General features: G+C 47.2%; 1 protein-coding gene across 11 annotated transcripts in view; it reads left to right on the forward strand.

The window, feature by feature from the left end:
• Nucleotides 1–932: 932 nt before the first annotated feature.
• SLC23A2 (solute carrier family 23 member 2) overlaps nt 933–21,046 on the forward strand; it is a 159,720-nt gene continuing 139,606 nt past the window's right edge. For 2 of the 11 annotated variants that reach the window (XM_054467897.2, XM_054467898.2), the window contains exon 1: nt 9,561–9,683. The gene's annotated coding sequence lies outside the window, so the exon portion shown is untranslated. Of the gene's footprint in view, nt 952–9,283; nt 9,307–9,560; nt 9,684–21,046 lie in introns of those variants that run through there. The other 9 variants (XM_054467895.2, XM_054467896.2, XM_054467890.2 and 6 more) reach the window with 7 other exon arrangements.

The following is a 21,046-nucleotide window of genomic DNA, read 5'->3' on the forward strand; positions in this document are numbered from 1 at the left end:
GTGGTGGATTATCATTAGTTCTTATAGGTTTTGGGATAGGCGGTGAAGTTAAGAGCAATGTTTTGTGGGCAGGGGTGGATCTCACAAAGTACATTCTCAAGGTGGGGAGAATTACAAAGAAACTTCTTAAGGGTGGGGGAGATTACAAAGTACATTGATCAGTTAGGGTGGGGCAGGAACAAATCACAATGGTGGAATGTCATCAGTTAAGGCTATTTTTACTTCTTTTGTGGATCTTCAGTTACTTCAGGCAACCTGGATGTATACGTGCAAGTCACAGGGGATGCGATGGCTTGGCTTGGGCTCAGAGGCCTGACGCTGACCTCAGGTGATCTGCCTGCCTTGGCCTCCCAAAATGCTGGGATTACAGGCGTGAGCCACCGCGGTCAGCTAATTTTGTATTTTATATAGACACAGAGTTTCACCATGTTGTCCAGGCTGGGCTTAGACTCCTGGGCTCAAGCCATCCACCCACCTCAGCCTTCCAAAGTGCTGGATTACATGTCTGCGCCACAGTGCCCAACTCAAAAGTCCTGTTTCTATATCCTGGCATTGGAGCCTTCTGTGTTTTGCCTGTAACTTACGTTTTCCACTTGGCTTATCTGATGGTTAGTTATATGTATCAACCTGTCTGGGCGAAGAGATGCCCAGATAGCTGGTAAAACATTATTTCTGGGTCTGACTGGGACGGTGTTTGCAGAAGAGATAAGCATTTAAATCAGTAGACACAAAAGTTCTGCCTTCACTCACGTGAGCAGGCATCATCCAATCCACTGTGGGTCCAGACAGAACAAAAAGGCAGGGCGAAGGCACATTTGCACCCTCTTCTGGAGCAGGGCCATTCATCTTCTCCTGCCCCTGGACATCACAGCTCCAGGTACTCAGGTCTTCAGACTTAGAGTGAAGGACACCACCAGCTTTCCAGGTCCCCCAGCTTCCAGACGGCACACGGTGGGACTTCTTGGCCTTTAGAATCACGTGAGCTAACTCCTGCAATAAATCCCCTCTTTCATATCCTCTTTTTTTTTTTTTTTTTTGAGATGGAGTCTCGCTCTGTCGCCCAGGCTGGAGTGCAGTGGCGTGATCTTGGCTCACTGCAAGCTCCGCCTCCCGGGTTCAGGCCATTCTCCTGCCTCAGCCTCCCAAGTAGCTGGGACTACAGGCGCCTGTAACCACGCCCAGCTAATTTTTTGTAATTTTAGTAGAGACGGGGTTTCACCACGTTAGCCAGGACAGTCTCGATCTCCTGACCTCGTGATCCGCCCGCCTCGGCCTCCCAAAGTGCTGGGATTACAGACGTGACCCACTGCGCCTGGCCCGTATCCTTTTATATATCCCTCTATATATCCTGTTGGTTCTGTTTCTCTGGAGAACCTTGACTAATTCAGTTTCCAATTCTCCAGGACCTTGGGGGTTAATCCTGAGTTCTTTCCCTTCACGTTTCACCTCTCATCAGCGGGCAGCCCCTGTTGGTTTGGTGGAACAAGTGAAGTCATTGAGTACTAACTGAGTACTTCAGTACTAACCGAACTGAGTACTTACTGTGTGGTAGGCACCATGTGAGGAGCTGGCATACAGAATTAAGTAAACCAAGACCTCTGCCCTGGGTGCACTGACAATTAGTGAGGGAGAGAAACAGAAAAACAACTCATTTCCATACATTTTATTCTAAATGCTGTGATGCATGGAGGGAGTATACTTGTACCAGCCTAGAGACTCGGGGTGGTTCCAGGAGAGGCCAAGGTGGGACTTTCTGAGCAAGAATGATCCAGAGGACATTAAGGAGATCCAGGCGGTAGAAATGTGATGGCCTTGAGGAGCTTTTGCAGGGAAAACAGAAATGGACATAGCCACACTCTCCTTGTCCCCAACACCTTTTTTGAAGAGAGCAGGAGGAAGAAGAATCTGAGAAGAAAGAAAAAAATACAGTCAGAGAAGTAGAAGAACCAGTAGGAAAAGCAGTCACAAAGTCAAAAGAAGAGAGATTACCCCGAGAGAACACAGCTGTGCCAAATGCCTCCAGAAAATTCAGTAAGATGCATATGCAAAAGATTCCCTGGATTGTGCAATTTTGAGGGCATGGCTAATTTACCTGGGCAGTTTCAGAGGAATACAAGAATGCAGCCCAGATTGCCTGGTGGTAAAGGGAGGAAGGAAGTGAGGAGGAGGAAATAAATACTGTACGTGGCTTTTTGGAGAAGCTGAACTGAGAAGGGGAGATGGTTGCAGGAACTGGGAGGATGTAAACTTTCCAAAGACAAGGGTGGTAGGGCCGAGCATAGTGACTCATGTCTGCAATCCCAGCACTTTGAGAGGCTGAGGCGGGAGAGTCACTTGAGCCCAGGAGTTCGAGACCAGCCTGGGCAACATACCCATCTTAAGAAAAAATAAAGAAAGGGAGGTCAGCATTGAAATATGGAGGACACCCAAAGGAGGGGTCTTCAGTACTCGAGGTTGGGAAGAGAGGTCCCTCATGGGAAACTGGGGTTGTGGATAAGGGGAGGTGGGGGATGAGGAAATGCCCTTCTTATGACCAGTTGCTAAAAATCAGGAAGCAAGGTTATTTGCTGGGAGTAGGGAGAATGGTTAGGTAAGGAATTTGGGGTCATTCGAGGGTAAGAGTTTACTTCCATTGGCTGGGCTTCAGATCTGCCGGGGCTGCAGAGTGAACTGGGGTGGAGGAGGCAGAAGCAAACCATGCTTCTTTGAGCCCCTTGGGCATAGATCCGTGCCCACCAGTGTGCTTTTGTGTCAGAGAGATTCCAGAACTAACATTCTAAGTTCAGGGTGTGTGCATTTAAATGCTCTCTTTTTTCAAGGGGTACGGGGTTGTGGGGGAGACAAGGTCTCACTCTGTTGCCCAGGCTGGAGTGGCACTTAATGCCACTGAGTTGTACACTTAAAAGTGGTTAAAAAGGTAAATTTTGGCTGGGCGTGGTGGCTCACACCTGTAATCCCAGCACTTTGGGAGGCCAAGGCAGGTGGATCACCTGAGGTCAGGAGTTCGAGAACAGCCTGACCCACATGGTGAAACCCCGTCTCTACTAAAAATACAAAAATTAGCCAGGCATGGTGGCACATGCCTGTAATCCCAGCTACTCAGGAGGCTGAGGCAGGAGAATCACCTGAACCCAGGAGGCAGAGGTTGTAGTGAGCCAAGATCGTGCCATTGCACTCTAGCCTGGGCAACAAGAGCAAAACTCTGTCTCAAAAAAAAAAAAAAAAAAAAGTTAATTTTATACATACATTTTATCACAATGAAAAAAGGAATGAAATATTGAAGCATACTACAATGTAGTTGAACCTTGAAAACGTGGTAAGTGAAAGAAGCCAGTCACAAAAGACCACGTATTAGTATATAATTCATATGATTCCATTTATACTAAATGTTTAGAATAGTCAAATCCATAGAAAGAGAGTGAAGATTAGTGGTTGCCGGGGCTGGGGGAAGAGGAGAAATAGGAAATGACTGCTAATAGATATGGAGTTTCTTTTAGGAGTGATAAAAATGTTCTAAAATTAGTGGTAATGGTTGTACAGCTTTGTGAACATACTGAAAACCACCAAATTGTATACTTTACAATTGTTTACTTTTTTTGTTTGTTTGTTTTTGACACTGAGTCTTGCTCTATTGCCCAGGTTGGTGTGCAGTGGAGCGATTTCAGCTCACTGCAACCTCTGCCTCCCAGGTTCAAGCGATTTTCCTGCCTCAGCCTCCCGAGTAGCCGGGACTACACGTGTATGTCACCATGCCCGGCTAATTTTTGTAGTTTTAGTAGAGACAGGGTTTCACTATGTTGACCAAGCTGGTCTCCAACTCCTGACCTCAAGGGACCCACCTGCGTCGGCCTCCCAGAGTGCTAGGATTATAGGCGTGAGCCACCAGGCGTGGCCACAATTGTTTACTTTAAATGATATATTCTAAAACGTATACCTTAAAATGCAGTATTATGGGTACATGAATTATATTTCAAAAAAAATAAAAGCAAGCCTGGGGGTGGAGTGGGGAGAAGGCTACATGGTATACATGCTATACAGTGCCTATCTCATAGATCATTCAGCCATTCCCTGATTGATGGATGTTTAGGTTGTTTTCAGGTTTTTTGTTTTTGTTTTGCTACTTGAAACAATGCTTCAATGCATATCATTGAACATACACACACACATACACACACACACACACACACACACACACACATCATTTCAGGCAGGTCTTGGTCCTGCCATGCAGCCCTAGATCTGTTATGTCTTAGTATGAGACAGATGTAGAAAGTGTGAATTCTGCTGACATCAAGAGATGGTGCAGGCCAGGAGTGGTGACTCACTCTTATAATCCCAGCACTTTGGGAGGCCAAGGCAGGTGGATCACTTGAGGCCAGGAGTTTGAGACCAGCCTGGCCGACATGGTGAAACCCTGTCTCTACTAAAAATACAAAAATTAGTGGGGGGTGGTGGCAAACACCTCTAATCCCAGCTATTTGGGAGGCTGAGGCAGGAGAATTGCTTGAGCCAAGATTGCACCACTGCACTCCAGCCTGGGCAACAGAGCAAGACTCTGTCTCAAAATAAATAAATAAATAAATAAATAAATAAATAAAAATGGCTTTTACAGATGAACATTTGCCATCAATTTGATGATAGGAAAGACTAACTTTGAACCCCAAGTAAGCAAAGTCTTATTATCCCCACCCCCCAAATTCTATTATTTTCATTAGTAGACCTGTATTATAAAAATATTATGCTCAATATGACCGGGCACGGTGGCTCACACCTGTAATCCCAGCACTTTGGGAGGCCGAGGCGGATGGATCACGAGGTCAGGAGTTCAACATCAGCCTGGCCAAGATGGTGAAACCCCGTCTCTACTAAAAATACAAAAAATTAGCCGGGCGCGGTGGCAGGCGCCTGTAATCCCAGCTACTCAGGAGGCTGAGGCAGGAGAATCACTTGAATTCAGAGGGCGGAGATTGCAGTGAGCCAAGATCGCACTACTGCACTCCAGCCTGGGCGACAGAGTGAGGCTCCGTCTCAAAAAACAAAACAAAACAAACAAACAAACAAAAACATTATGCTCAATCATTATTATATTTTGAATTTCATCAATAAGAAATCTGTGGAAATTTGTTTTCTATCATTATATAAGTACTGTCACTTTTTTTTTTTTGAGACGGAGTTTTGCTCTTGTTGCCCAGGCTGGAGTGCAATGGCGCGATCTCAGCTCACTGCAACCTCCACCTCCCAGGTTCAAGTGATTCTCCTGCCTCAGCCTCCCAAGTAGCTGGGACTACAGGCATGCGCCACCACGCCCAGCTAATTTTGTATTTTTAGTAGAGACGGAGGTTCACCATGTTGGTCAGGCTGGTCTAGAACTCCTGACCTCAAGTGACCCACCCATCTCGGCCTCCCAAAGTGCTGGGATTACAGGCGTGAGCCACCGCGCCCGGCCCCTATCATTATATAAGTACTGTACCTATATAATGTCATCAATTTTACCTCTTGGCCCACAAAACCTAAAACATTTATTATCTAGCTCTTTCCAGAAAAAGTTTGCCCCAGGTCTAGACTCCAGAGAGATGTTGAAAATAACATTGAAAAGTACTGTATGAAGATGGAATAGCCCCAAGCTACAATTACCTCTCAAAAATAACACAGCCTGGAAATGACTGAAATTTCAATCAAATTAACCAGGTCATGAAACGTGCTTGATATATTCTGCTGATTTAGTTTAGAGAAGTTAAGGGAGGAGGAAAAAAAACCTTGTTTGTATGAGCTGTAATAGAAAGGAAGATGAATGGAAAATAAAAGGAAAAGGAACTGAAGAGGAAAAATTTGATGTATTTTTTAATTGATGATAATGGTAAAAATAATTACATAAAAAAAAGGCATCGAACACCTACATATTCATGCACTGAATAAGCACTTTATATACATTTAATCCTTGTAAGACCTTGAAAGACAGAAGTCAGAGAGGTATCTGCTGATACCAAAGCCAGTTTTTCAGCAGTAAAATCTCCAAAAAAAAAGAATAAAAAGAAGCCGAGATTAGAGATTAAGGGCCTTGAATGCTACACTTGGAAAGGTTTATTCTTTCTTTATTTAGCTATTAAACTTTTATTTATTTATTTATTTATTTTTTGAGACGGAGTTCACTCTTGTTGCCCAGGCTGGAGTGCAATGGAACGATCTCGGCTCACTGCAACCTCTGCCTCCCGGGTTCAAGCGCTTCTCCTGCCTCAGCCTCCCGAGTAGCTGGGATCACAGGCATGCGCCACCATGCCCGGCTAATTTTGTATTTGTAGTAGTGAACAGGGTTTCTCCATGTTGGTAAGGCTGGTCCCGAACTCCCGACCTCAGGTGATCCGCCTGCCTCGGCCTCCCAAAGTGCTGGGATTACAGGGGTAAGCCACTGTGCCCAGCCTAAACTTTTAATTAATTAATTAATTTATTTATTTATTCAGAGATGGGGTCTCCCCATCTTGCCTAGTGTGGTCTCAAACTCCTGGCAAAGGCGATCCTCCTGCCTTGGTCTCCCAAAATGCTGGGATTACAGGTGTGAACTACTGTGCCTGGTCTCCAGTTATCCTTTTGACTGGGAGGCCCTGAAGGATTTTCAGAAAAGGTGTGAGATTATTAGTTCTGTGCTCTGGGATGATAACAAGGATAGTTTCGGAAGATTAGTCTTGAGTCCAACAGTCCAGAGAGAAACTTTTTCGATGGTTAACAGTCCAAGAAAGAGCCAGTGAGGGTCAGTACCTGTGTTGGATGAGAAGAGAATTTCAGAAATACTTCCCAGCTTGATCATAGGTCACAGAGTGGACATGTAGGCTGTGGGGCAAGGACTCAAAGACCAGTTCGAAGTTTCTGGTAGCAAAATGAGAAAACTCAGATAAGAAACCAGTTTATGGGAGAAAATAATGTGTCAATAGTGAAGATTATTTGCAATTTCTGGAGAATATTCAGGGCAGGTTGCTCAAGGGACAATTGGAAATGTGTCTACAAGTTCAGAAAGATGTCTGTCTTGTCTAGGGAGAGATGTTTGGGAACCACGAGGAGATGGCTGACCTTCAGAGGGGGTTAGAGAATGAGAGGGCAGGGGAGGGTATGAGAGGGAAGGGGGGTGTATGGATAGTTAGCGAGAAACAGTGGTATTATCACAAGAATAGAGTTTCAAGTGAGAAGTCAATGGACTGTTACAGAACCATCAAAGAAGAAAAGGACTGTAAACCTGTAATTGGTTTTGGCAATTAGAAGGTCACAGATGACATCTGATAAAACAGGGAGGGACAGTGCCTGAGGGGTGACGGTGGGGGAGGTTGGGGAGAGGAAGGCAGGCAGGACGGCTGGGGAGACTGGGACTTTGGAAGGTTTTTCAAGATAGAGAAAAATGGTAAATGCCTAGAGAGGGAGAGGGAGACACTGAAGATTCCACAGTTCATGGAATAACAATGAGGAGGGGATAGACTTAAAAGCTCAGGGGGTCTTGACCCTGGAACTTCCCTTCCCTTCTAAACAGAAGACTCCGCATTCCTTGCTAAGCAAACACGTCGTATTAAAAAAAAAAAAAAAAAAGGTTGGCTGGAATACGCTCTATGCTCTCACTGGTGTAGAATGATGGTTACGGGGCAATGCGTGAGTTTTTCTCTGGGTGCTGGTCACAGCATCTTTGTTGTTGTTGTTGTTGTTTTATTTTGTTTTTGAGACGGAGTCTCGCTCTGTCGCCGAGGCTGGAGTGCGGTGGCGCGATCTCGGCTCACTGCAAGCTCCACCTGCCGGGTTCACGCCATTCATTCTCCTGCCTCAGCCTCCCGAGTAGCTGGGACTACAGGCGCCCGCCACCACGCCTGGCTAATTTTTTTGTATTTTTAGTAGAGACGGGTTTTCACCGTGTTAGCCAGGATGGTGTCGATCTCCTGACCTCGTGATCCGCCCTCCTCGGTCTCCCAAAGTGCTGGGATTACAGGCTTGAGCCACCGCGCCCGGCAGCATCTTTGTTTTTTATTTTCTCCATCTTCAATAGGGATCAAAACATTCGACATTCCAGTGTATACTGAATTTTGCAATCCAACACTTTCTTTTCCCTACTTACTGAATCCCAGTAGGAATTGTGAACTTCAAATATCTGAGACAGGTCTCAGTCAATTTAGAAGGTTCATTTTGCCAAGGTTAAGGATGCGCGCCCGTGACGCATAAAACCAAGCTTAGCTGGACCTGGTGGTGTGTTCCTGTCATCCCAGCTACTTAGGAGGCCAAGATTGGGGGATCCCTTGAGCCTGGAAGGTTGATGCTGCAGCCTTGATTGTGCCATTGCACTCCAGCCTGGGTGACAGAGTAAGACCTTGTCTCTAAAAAATTAAATATAAGCAAATAAAAATGCAGTTATTAGATAAATAAATGGGAAGACACAATATTGTCAAGACACAGACCACACTTGCCTATTTCATAAAATTCCTTTAGTTGCTGCTCCCCCAACTGCATTGATATGTGTGATGTCACTTTCCAAAACTGTGTAAAACACATAAATAATTCTGATTATAAAATCAATTTATCTCCATGTGAGGTCAGACACCGTCTACAATTCTGTTTCTCAAGAGTTGCCCGGGAACTAGTACATTATCATTCAGTTAGTAAAACAACCATGACAATGGTTTCAAGATGGAAGGTGTTAAGAAAGTACTAATTATTAGAACATTTAAAAAAATGTATTCAGATTTCAGCAGTGGCTCAATACTTGTGGTCCCCAGATCAGTAGCATCAGCATCACGTGGGAATTTGCCAGAAATGCAGATTCTGGAGCCTCACGCCAGACCTCCAGCCTTAGCAGCTCTGGGGGTGGGGCCCAGCCATCTGCATCTTAATGAAGTCCTCAAAGTGAGGCTGCCCAGCTCTAAGACCGAGGGCCAGGGATTTACACTTGGCCTTTCTGCTTAGCGGTCCAAGAACCTCACCAGGGGGTATCACCTGGGGACAATTTAGAAGTGCAGACTTTCCGGCTGCACTCCAGAGCCACTGAATGTGAACCCGCCCCTAGCCTAATACGACTCCCAGGGAATTCAAGTCTGAAAAGCCTTGGTCTGTATTACCATCTCTGCATGAGGTAAGGAGGACTTCTTTTCCAGTTAAGTTAAAAAACCCGGCTACCTAAGTGGAGAAGCGGTGAAAATGTTTTAAAACATCCAACCCACTGAGCCTAATGCACCACAAACTGCCTGATTATCATACTCGAGCAATGACAGGGCTCGGTGGCAGGCGGGGCAAAAAGGGGGGACCTGGACCAGGACACTCACGGACCAGCGCTCTGCTTGCCAGGTGGGTCCCCAGGAGCAAGTGTGACTGGTGGGAAGGGTCGCGAAGGGGGGCAATCTTTCTGCACAGGGGAGGGAAATTAAAGGAACGGGAAGGGGACGGCTGGGTGCGAGGCCCGGGATGTTCCGGGGAGCGCTGCCGGGTGCCAGGGGGCAACCCCTCCCTGGGGGTAGGCCCGAGGGCAGGGGTCGGGGGCGGGGAGGGAGGTGGGCCCCAGACCGGCGCGGGGGCGGGCGGCGCCGCTGCACCCCGCCCCCGGCCCGCCCCTCTGCGGCGCCATTTTGCAGGCGGCTGTCGCGGGGACCGGAGGCGGCGGCAGCAGCGGGCACTGCGGCGCCGAGGCGCGGCGGCAGGACGGGAACCACGCGAGCTGCAGCCAGGTGAGAGCCGGGCCGCCGCGCTCCCTGCCCGGCCTGCGGGCCGCACCTGCCGGCGGGGCCGCGAGGTGCCCGCCGCGCCCACGAGGCCGGCCTGGCACGGCCCCCGCGCGCTGTCACCCACCGGCCCCGCGGCGCGGCCTGCGCGCCCCCACCCCGACCCGTCTCCCGGGACCCCGCGCCCGCCGGCCACCCTAGCCCCGGGGCCCAAGATGCCCGGCGGCCCTCAGCTCCTGCCGCTCTGCCGGTCGGGCCGAGCCCCCGGGGTACCCACCCCTGCCCGCCGCGGGAGCCACAGCGCGCTCGGGCCCTCAGGCCGTGCAGCGGGGAGGCAAATGGGGCGCCCCCAGAACCCCACTGGCTGCCGCCGCCTCCTCCCGGGCTCTGCGCCCGCGCGTCCTAGGGTCGCTTCCCTCGCCCCTCCCTAGGTGGTGCGCACGGGCATCGTCTCGCCCCCTGGAATTCAGGGGCATCAGGAGGGGCGGCAAGAGGGTGCCTTTTACATTCTTGCTTTCTTCCCTTCTACAAAGACTGCGCGAAGTAATTTTAGAAGCAGCTCCTCCGACTCCGGGGCCTTTCTGGCCTGTTCCCCGGGGGTCGCGAGTCCCTCTCCTTGCCACCTTTCGGGGGAAAAAAAATGACATTTCGAGTGTGACTACTTTAAGGCGCAGGATTTTCTCCTTCGTTTAGTCCTAGATGCCCCCCTTGGATGGGTGGCTGATAGGATGTCGGCCTGCAGGCTGGAGGTTTAAGCGTGACTGATGGGAAATTATCGATTGTCAGGGCAAAGGGTAAATGAGGGCAACTGCAGGTGGAAGAAAGTCACCCATAAGGGCTTTCTGGGTCTGCAGCGTTTGTAGTAGGTGCTACTTCTATTCTTGCAGTGCTGGGAGACGGGTGGGGGAAGATGCAGTCCCTGCTGACAATTGGGTCATCTGCGCGCAGAGAAGGCCCCGGGATGTGCGAGGACATGGGACCGGGAGTCCGGAGGCAGTCTGGTTTGAGCTGTCACTAATTGGCCATGTGACCTCCCTCAGCCGGCTTCGTCCTCTCTGAAGCAAAAGGCTGGAATTGGGGTGGCTGGAGCATTTTTATTTTATGTTTTGTATTTGAATGCTGCTGGGTTTGGGCCTCACCATTTCTGGTTGTCTACACCTGCCTTTTTCACCGTTGCAGGTGACGTTGCCTGCCTCCCCTGAAGGTGTTTGAACCTGGTGAGATTTATAAAGGGCCTTTTTCAGCTCAAAACAGAATTCTCTGCTGGGTGATGGTTGGCTCTATCAGGGTCACTTATGAACTTATTACTACTGTTCTCTTTTCATTCATCCCCAATTTAATAGCTTTTGGGGACCGGCGGGTGTGCCCAGTGTAAGCTCTCATGGCACACCTGCTAGTTAAAGGGAGGCAGCAGGTGTGTCCAGCCTGTTCCATGTGACATCCTGAGCATGAGGTATCTGCTTTCTAGGCTATTTCCTTTGCCAAAATGGCAACCAGCTTCTTTCTTTTAATACCAAGGCATTTCTCTTTCGGTTTCTTTGCTTAGAGTGGAGGGTGATTTTTTAAGACAATAGGTATTTCAGGAACTTTTTATGTTGACAGTATTTTAGATGGTTGTCTGGCAGTTCTCTGACTGTGGCACGGTCAATTGAGTCAATTAAATTTAAACATCTGTTGACATGTTTAAAAAATGCCTATTGAAGTACCTGGGCCGGGTGTTGTGGTTCACACCTGTAATCCCAGCACTTTGGGAGGCTGAGGTGGGAGGATTGTTTGAGGCCAGGAGTTCAAGACCAGCCTAGGCAACATAGCAAGACTCCTGTTTCTATAAAAAAAAAAAAAAAATAGCTGAGTGTGGCGACCAGCTTAAAAAAAACCAGTACCTGGCTAGAAAAATGTAGATGGTTTTGCTAGGTTTCATGCCATACTATCTATCTCATTGATGGAGCAAACTCTAGTCTATGTAGCATTGCAGAAGTGAGTCATGTGTCCCGGGGCAGGCAAGCACATGTAGCCACCCATTGAGTAGTCTGTCCATCTGTGTCTGCCCATCCATCCATCCACTTGGTGACCAGGTTCTGTTGAACAGATCGTTGTTGAATAAACTCTGTCTTTTGCCCTCACAGAGCCTAAGGTCTAGTTTGTGGGGTGTTTGAAATCCCGAATTGGCTATTGTTGTCCTCTTCAGTGTCTCTAAAGACAAACCAGAGATCTATTTGGGGACCTATTTTCTGGTACCCCTGGTAGCTTGAGGAATTTTCCCATTTTGGTTAAGGTAATTAAAAGCAGTAGGCCGGGGCTGGGCATGGTGGCTCATGCCTGTAATCCCAGCACTTTGGGAGGCTGAGGCGGGCAGGTCGCTTGAGCTCAGGAGTTCGAGACCAGCCTGGCCACCATGGTGAAACCTTGTCTCTACTAAAAATACAAAAATTAGCCGGGCATGGTGGCGCATGCCTGTATTTCCGGCCACGCAGGAGGCTGAGGCAGGAGAATCGCTTGAACCTGGGAGGTGGAGTTTGCAGTGAGTCGAGATCGTGCCACTGCACTCCAGCCTGGGTGACAGAGTGAGACTGTCTCCTAAAAAAAAAAAAAAGGTCAACAGTAATGATTTGAAATTATATGGTGCTTTGTACATGTAAATTGAAGCTTTTTAAAAACGTATTTATATTTAATCCTCTTAGGCTTTTTAAATTTAAACATCTTACAGTCCTTCCTGACCTGTTTCCTGGCCTTGTCCATAAAACCCTCACACACCAGTCTGTTGGTTCCCAGTGCCCAGTAACCTCATTAATTCATTTTCATGCCCTGCTATTCCTCCAGTTATTCTCTGGGCTTGCTTTTATTCTTTCTGTAGGGAACCATCCTCCTCCAGGTTAAGCTGTGCGTTGCAGCCTCTAGGTTGAAACGAGCCCTTTGTGTGCTATGCCGTTCTTCTCATTTTCTCTCTGGCTTTGCTATTTTGAACCTGTTATTTTGTCACAGGTTCTAGGTTCTTGGCTCTCCTGTAATTGAGGTCTGCTTTCAGCTTGCACCTTTCATAGGCCTTTCATACATTTATTACATTGTTTGAGTGCCTGATCTGTGCTGGGTAATATTCTTGGTGCTTGGGATGCTGCAGGGAGATTCCCAGCCCACATGGAGCCCACACTGGAGGGAGGTGGACAATGAGAGCTGGTGCTGTGAAGAGGAATCTGACAAGGCTCGGGGGATTAAGTGTGGGGATGGAAGTTGATATTTTTGGAAGAGTAGACAGGGAGGAAGGTATATTAGTCTGCTAACACTGCCGTAACAAAAATAGCACAGTGTGGGTGGCTTAAACAACGGAAATTTATTTCTTATAGTTCTGGAGTCTGGGAAGTCCAAGGTCAAGGTTCTGGCCTCTTTAGTTTCTGGGGAGGGCTTTCTACCTGGCTTGTAGGTGGCCATCCTCTTGATGAGTCCTCACATGGCCTTTTCTCGGTGCCATTTATCTCTTTCTGTTCAAGCACTGTTGGTCACACCTGTAATCCCGGCACTTCGGGAGGCTGAGGCAGGAGGATCACTTGAGACCAGTCTAGGCAACATAGTATAAGACTCTGTCTCTACAAAATAAAATAAAATAAAATAAAAAATTCGCTGGACGTGGTGGTAGGGCCTGTAGTCCCAGCTACTCAGGAGGCTGAGGTGGGAGGATTGCTTGAGCCCAAGAGGTTGAGGCTGCAGTGAGCCATGATTGTGCCGCTGCACACCGGCCTGGGTGACAAAGCTACTTTGTTTAAAAAAATAAAGTTTTCCTATTGGATCAGGGCCCCATCCTTAAGAACTCATTTAAACTCGGTTACCTCCTAAAGGCTCTATCTCTAAATACAGCCACATTGTGGGGGTAGGGCTTCAACATAATGAATTCTTTCGGTGGTGGTGGGGGATACAGTTGAGTTCATAGCAGAGGGCTTGAGTCATCTTTGACTAAAGATGTGAAGGTAGTGAGGCATGTGGAGATCTGGGAGAAAGATCATTCTGAGGGGAGGAAACAGCAGACGAAAAGGCCCTGAGGCAGGAGGAGGGGAGAATTTGGTCTTGAGGTCAGAGAAACCATGGGGGACAGATCATGTAAGGCCGTGCGGACCACTGTAAGGCTGGTAGATTTTACCTCGAGGATGGTAGAAGCCATTGGAGGGTTTAGGAGTAAAGAAGGGAGGTGGACTGATCTAGCTTTTAGCAAGCACACTCTAGGCATTGCTGTGTGAGATAGATTGAAGGCAGGACAGCAAGGAGAACAGCCAGATGGCTAGTGCAGGGCTGAGGGGAGACTAGTGGGATTTCAAGGTGAGGTTGAGATTTGCTGATGAACCAGAAAGAAAATTGAGGAGGACTCCGAGGTTCTGGTCTTAGCACCTAGAAAGAAAGAGGCCATTAACTGAGATGCTGGAGGAGCTGGTTTAGGCCATGTTAAGTTGTGATGCCAACCCAGCATACCCAAATGCAGCAGAAAAGCAAGGGTGGAGATTTTTGGGGAAGGTCATCCTCTATGGAAATACAAATCTTGGGAGCTTCTCATTGTCCTTTGTTCCAATTTTTGACTTTGACCTCAGGTGACCTCAGCCAAGTCCGTGACCTCAGATCTAGGTGTCTCTAAGGCCCTCTATGGAAATTCCATCCTTAAAGGAGAGTGGTTTTCTCTGGTCAGTGATCAGGAAAATCTTCACTCATGAGTTTTGTTTTTTTTTTTTGAGATGGAATCTTGCTCTGTCGCCTAGGCTGGAGTGCAGTGGTGTGACCTCGGCTCACTGCAACTTCCACCTCCCGGGTTCAAGTGATTCTCCTGCCTCAGCCTCCCAAGTAGCTGGGATTATGGGTGCATACCACTGTACCCGGCTAATTTTTGTATTTTTAGTAGAGATGGAGTTTCACCATGTTGGCCAGGCTGGTCTCGAACTCCTGACCTCGTGATCCGCCCACCTCGGCCTCCCAAAGTGCTGGGATTACAGGCGTGAGCCACCGTGCCTGGCCCACTCATGAGTTTTGCCCACTCATGAGTTTTGCCCACTCATGAGTTTTGCTCAAAGCAGCTGATGGCTCAGGCTTCCTTCCCAAAGGCATCATCTCATTGAGCACCTGGTGGAGGTCATCCATCTATGTGTGTAACTCTTACAGAGATGAATCCCTCTATCTTCTAAGTTGAATGGAAGAGCAGTTTGATAAGGTGCACTTCTCTGTTGGACCCTCTCCAAGCAATAGAGGGGACCCTAGAAAGACAAGAGAGCCCCATGTGATAGGGCCAAGGAAACAGTGATGGTGCCTGTAGGTATTGATTATGTATTGGGCACTTGAGGTTATTATTGCTAGTCCTAGCAACTGGCAGGCAAGGTGGCTTCTGGTCCTTCATTTATTGATGAAGTCTTGGGTAACTTCTGTAAGTTAATTCCTGAGTCTTGAATTCTGTTCCATTAAACCACTGTAGAACACTATTTCCAGCTCTCATCTGAAACTCAGGGTTTCTAAGTTCTCATTAGTATAGAAGAGGGCAGAGAAGCCAGTGTCAGTTGAGTGCCAGGGAGCTCTGCCCAGCACTCCTGTGTTCTTTCACGTTGATCAGTCTCTGCAGCCCTGTGGGCTGAGTATTAATGCTTTTCATCCTACAGCTGAGGATGCTGAGGTGTGGCAGGAGGGCAGCTCCTTGCCTAGGGTCTTAGCGCTGCCAAGTAGAGTCAGGATTTGACCCTAGGCCGGTCAGTTGCGAAGCTCGAAGTTAGACTCTAATCATGCTGTGTTCCAGGATGACTTTTGGGGACTTGGGATAGAAAGTAGGGTTAGGCTACAGAAGGTGGGAATGACATTCCAGATCGAGGGATCAGTGTGAGCAAAGAGTGGATCGGGAGAGGCATGTGACTGGGAGAGGGTAACTGAGTTAGGACAGTTGGAAGGATGCTGAGGATGTGATGGGGGTCAGGTGGAGAGGTCCTTTGATACTGTATTATGGGGCTTGAATCTTTGGAAAGGCACGGGGAGATTCCCAGAAGGGGAGTGACTTGTTCACATGTGCATTTTAGAAAATTTTGGGGTGGAGTAAAGGGTGCACTGGGAGGAGACTGAGGCTGAATGGGAGCAGAACTGTCTCCTCTCGCTCCTGCCTTGTTTGCCTGTGGTTCATTCCTGGCTACAGTGTTTGCCTTTATGCCCCCTAGCTTGGATTCTTTCTGTCAATTCCCTTGTTTGTTTCTGTAGGAATCTTCTACCCACCACCTCAACGCTCACACATTTTTTTCCTCCACTGGCTTTCCTTTGTTCAAGTGAATATATACATACCCCCAGCTCCATTTAATTAAATTTGAATAAGCTTTTTCATTCTGGACCATCATTTCATCTCAGAGTTCTTGGCTTTGTGACTCTGAGGGTCTTCTCCACCCTGCTTCAGACCGAAAGCACTGCTGTGTCCTCAGTCTTCATGAAGGAAACACAATTTCTTTCTTTCTTTTTTTTTTTTGAGACGGAGTTTTGCTCTTGTTGCCCAGGCTAGAGTGCAATGGTGCGACCTTGGCTCACTGCAACCTCCACCTCCTGGGTTCAAGCGATTCTCCTGCCTCAGCCTCCTGAGTAGTTGGGATTACGGTCACTGCAACCACGCCTGGCTAATTTTTGTATTTTCATATATTTTTTTTTTTTTTTGGGACGGAATCTTGCTCTGTCGCCCAGGCTGGAGTGCAATGGCGCGATATCGGCTCACTGAAACCTCTGCCTCGTGGATTCAAGTGATTCTTCTGCCTCAGTCTCCTGAGTAGCTACGCCTGGCTAATTTTCATATTTTTAGTAGAGATGGGGTTTCACCATATTGTTTAGGCTGGTCTCAAACTCCTGACCTCGTGATCCACCTGCCTCAGCCTCCCAAAGTGCTGAGATTACAGGTGTGAGCCACTGCACCTGGCCAACACAATTTCTTACACATTCTACTTTAGATAGGATTTCAGCCTCAAATTCGGTTTGGCTTTATTGACTCCTCTCCAGGGCTGGCTAAAATCATTTCCTGTCTCCAAAGTCAAATCACCTAGCTGGGGGCTAACTACAACACCTTCCTTGTCAAACATGGATCTCTTTCTGAAGATCTAGGGTGGGCCCCGAAAATGTGCATTTCTCACAAGTTCTCAGGTTACAGGGATGTTGCTGGTGGAGGCATCACCAGCATCTGGTTTTGTAAATAAGGTTTAATTGCAACACAGCCAAGCTCACTCAAGAGACCACGTAACTCTGGCCCTTTATAGACCCTTTATAGAAAAAATTTGGTGATCCTGCTTCACAGTAAAGTATATGTGGTCAGTGCTGAGAATTTTCTATTGAATTCATGTATCTATATTTTTTGAGACAGGGTCTCACTCTGTCACCCAGGCTGGAGTGCAGTGGAGAGGTCTCGGCTCACTTGCAGCTTCTGCCTCCCAGGCTCGAGATCCTCCCGCTTCAGCCTCTTGAGTAGCTGGGACTACAGGCGTGCACCACTACACCCAACTAATTGTTGTATTTTTTGCAGAGACAGGGTTTCACTATGTTTTTAGAGATGGGGGTCTCCTGTGTTGGCCAGGATGGTCTCGAACTCTTGAGCTCAAGCCTACTAAAGTTCTGGGATTACAGCCGTGAGCAACTGTTCCCAGTCCAAGTTCATATATTTCTTATCAAGAGCTTTTTTGATATTTATATTTATAGACATTGCTTCACAAATTTTTCCACAGATGCATGATATGGGGGAATGTATGCATATTTAAAAGTGTTTGGAATATAACAAGCATGACACTTCTTTTAAGTCTCTTCTGTTTTATCTAAAATTAATGTGAATTTCTCATTCTGTTTCAGAAACATCAGTGCTTGTTTTAATATAAAACATTTTTCTTCCATATTCTTTGAGTAAAGTTGATGCTACTAGATACGTTGTTTTTGATCTGAAATTGCTTGAGAAACACGTACAGGTTGAATATCCTTTCTCCAAAGTGCTTATGACTGGAAAGTGTTTTGGATTTTGGGTTTCTTTTTTTCTTTTTTGGATTTTGTCATATTTGCACTATACTTACCAGTTGAGCATTCCTAATTTGTTAATCTGAAATTCAGAATGCTTCAGTGAGCGTTTTTTTTTTTTTTGAGACGGAGTCTCACTTTGTTGCCTAGGCTGGAGTGTAGTGGCGCGCCTAGGCTGGAGTGCAGTGGCACGATCTCAGCTCACTGCAAGCTCCACCTCCCAGGTTCACGCCATTCTTTTGCCTCAGCCTCCCTAGGAGCTGGGACTGCAGGCGCCCGCTACCACACCCGGCTAATTTTTTTTTTTTTGTATTTTTAGTAGAGACGCGGTTTCACTGTTTTGGCCAGGATGGTCTCAATCTCCTGACCTTGTGATCCACCTGCCTCGGCCTCCCAAAGTGCTGGGATTACAGGCGTGAGCCACTGCGCCTGGCCGAGCATTTTCTTTTGAGTGTCTTGTTGGCACTCAGAAAGTACTGAATTTTGGAGCCTTTCACATTTTGGATTTTTGAATTAGGAATACTCAACCTGTGTTAAGATTTGCATTTTTTTGTTCTACTTTGCAAATATTTTTTTCTATGCCTTGAATTTAAGTCTGTTGGCCTAGCGTGGTGGCTCATGCCTGTAATCTCAGCACTTTGGGAGGCCGAGGTGGGCGGATCACCTGAGGTCAGGAGTTCCAGACCAGCCTGACCAACATGGAGAAACCCCATCTCTGCTAAAAATACAAAATTAGCCAGGCATGGTAGTGCATGCCTGTAATCCCAGCTACTCAGGAGGCTGAGGGAGGAGAATCACTTGAACCTGGGAGGTGGAGGTTGCAGTGAGCCAAGATCGCCTCATTACACTCCAACTTGGGCAACAAGAGTGAAACTCCGTCTCCAAAAAAAAAAAAAAGAAAAATCTGTCAATCTTTTTTTATTTCCCATGGCTTCATTATCCCAAGATTTTATAGGTATTCACTCATGTTTTCTCTTAGTTCTTTAAAAAAAAATTTGGCTATAATTAGTCTGATATTTGTTTTGGAGTATGGTATGAAGTAAGGATTATTTGTCCCCTCTAGTTTATATTTTTTGGGTACTATTTATTAATTCATCCTTATTAACTTAAAAAATAACATCTTAATCATATGCTGAATCCTTGGATCTGTTGTTTTAGTCAGTTTATCTGTTCTTTTGCCATGACCTTACTATTTTAGTCATTATAATCACTTTATAATAGGCTTTATTATCTGGTAGTGCCTATGCTCAGTTTTTACTCCAGTGTTTTTCAATTTAGGGTTTCAAAATACTCCCTCCACCTCGAGATGGAGTCTTACTCTGTCCCCCAGGCTTGAGTGCCATGGCACGATCTCGGCTCACTGCAACCTCTGCCTCCCAGGTTCAAGCGATTCTCCTGCCTCAGCCTCCCGAGTAGCTGGGATTACAGGCATGTGCCACCACGCCTCGCTAATTTTTGTATTCTTAGTAGAGACAGAGTTTCACCATGTTGGCCAGGCTGTCAAAATACTGTTAATGGGAAATTTCATTAAATGCATAAGTTAATTTGGGGAGACTTGTCATCTTTATAATATTGACTTGTTCTGTGTATGAACAGAACAAGTCAGTGTCTCTAGTTTTTTCCTAATACATGGTCTATAGATTACTTTTGTGTGTGTGTGTGTGTGTGCGTGTGTGCGTGTGTGCGCGCGCGCGTGTGTGTGTGTGAAATGGAGTCTCTCTCTGTCGCCCAGGCTGGAGTGCAGTGGTGTGATCTCAGCTCACTGCAACCTCCGCCTCCTGGATTCAAGCAATTCTCCTGCCTCAGCCTCCTGAGTAGCTGGGATTACAGGTGTGCACCACTACACCCAGCTAATTTTTGTATTTTTAGTAGAGATGGGGTTTCACCATATTGGTCAGGCTGGTCTTGAACTGCTGACCTCGTGATCCACCTGCCTTGGCCTCCCAAAGTGCTGGGATTACAGGCATGAGCCACCACGCTCGGCTGATTACTTATTCTTTATTTTAAAGTATTTGCTGGACTGGACATGTGACTTATGCAAAGTATTTGCTGGACTGGACATGTGACTTATGCCTGTAATCACAGTACTTTGGGAAGCCGACTTGGGAAGATTGCTTGAGGTCAGGAGGTTAAGACCAGTTTGCGCAACATAGTGAGACCCCATGTCTGCAAAAATTTTTAAAGTAGCCTGGTGTGGTGGTGTGTATACCTGTGGTCCCACTGGCTAGGGAGGCTGATGTGGGAAGAGAACCCAAGCCCAGGAGTTCAAGGCTGCAGTGAGTTGTGATGGTGCCACCGCACTTCAGCCTGGGCAATAGAGGGAGACACCCTGCTCAAAAACAAAGAAAATATTTGGTATTTAGAATGCGATTATCTCCCCCACACCTCCTTCCCACCCGCTATTACTAACTGGTATAGAGCAGGTATAAAGCAAGTATACCGCTTGCAGTTTGTATGTTGTGGTTTTGTTTTTTTTTTTTTTTTTGAGACGGAGTTTTGCTCTTGTTGCCCAGGCTGGCGTCAGTGGTGCGATCTTAGCTCACTGCAACCTCCTTCTCCCAGGTGATTCTCTTGCCTCAGCCTCCCAAGTAGAATTACAGGCCTGTTCCACCACGCCCGGCCACTTTTGTGTTTTTAGTAGAGACAGGGTTTCACCATGTTGGTCAGGCTGGTCTTGAACTCTTGACCTCTGGTGATCCACCTGCCTTGGCCTCCCACAGTGCTGGGAATTACAGGCGTGAGCCACTGTTCTCGGCCTTGTTTTTATAATAAGATAAGAGATGGAGGCCAGGGGCAGTGGCTCACGCCTGTAATCCCAGCACTTTGGGAGGCAGAGGTGGGTGGATCACCTGAGGCCAGGAGTTCAAGACCAGCCTGGCCAACATGGTGAAACCCCCTTTCTATTAAAAAAAAAAAAAAAATTAGCTGGGTGTGGTGGTGCTTGCCTGTAGTCCCTGCTGCTCAGGAGGCTGAGGCATGAGAATCAATTGAACCCAGGAAATGGAGGTTGCAGTGAGTCGAGATCGTGCCACTGCATTTCAGCCCAGGCCACCGAGTGAGACTTTGTCTCAAAAAAAAAGATAAAATAAAATAAAAAATAAGATAGAGATGTAATCTTGCTGTGTTGCCCAGGCTGGTCTCCAGCTCCCGGCCTCAAGTAATCCTCTGCCTTGGCCTCCGAAAGTGCTGGGATTACCGGGATGAGCCACTGCACCTGGCCAGTCTGTATGTTTTATAACCTGTATTAGTCAGGGTAGGTAATGCTAGTTAAAATCTGTGGCCTGACAAAGAAAACATTTATTTCTTGCTCACACTTTTTTAGATGGTTCTTTTCTAAGTGGTGACTTGGGGATCTAGGCTCCTTCCATTTTTGTCACAACTGACAAGAAGAT

Source organism: Pongo pygmaeus, chromosome 21, assembly GCF_028885625.2.
Source record: "Pongo pygmaeus isolate AG05252 chromosome 21, NHGRI_mPonPyg2-v2.0_pri, whole genome shotgun sequence".
In the NCBI taxonomy this organism is placed as follows: domain Eukaryota; kingdom Metazoa; phylum Chordata; class Mammalia; order Primates; family Hominidae; genus Pongo; species Pongo pygmaeus.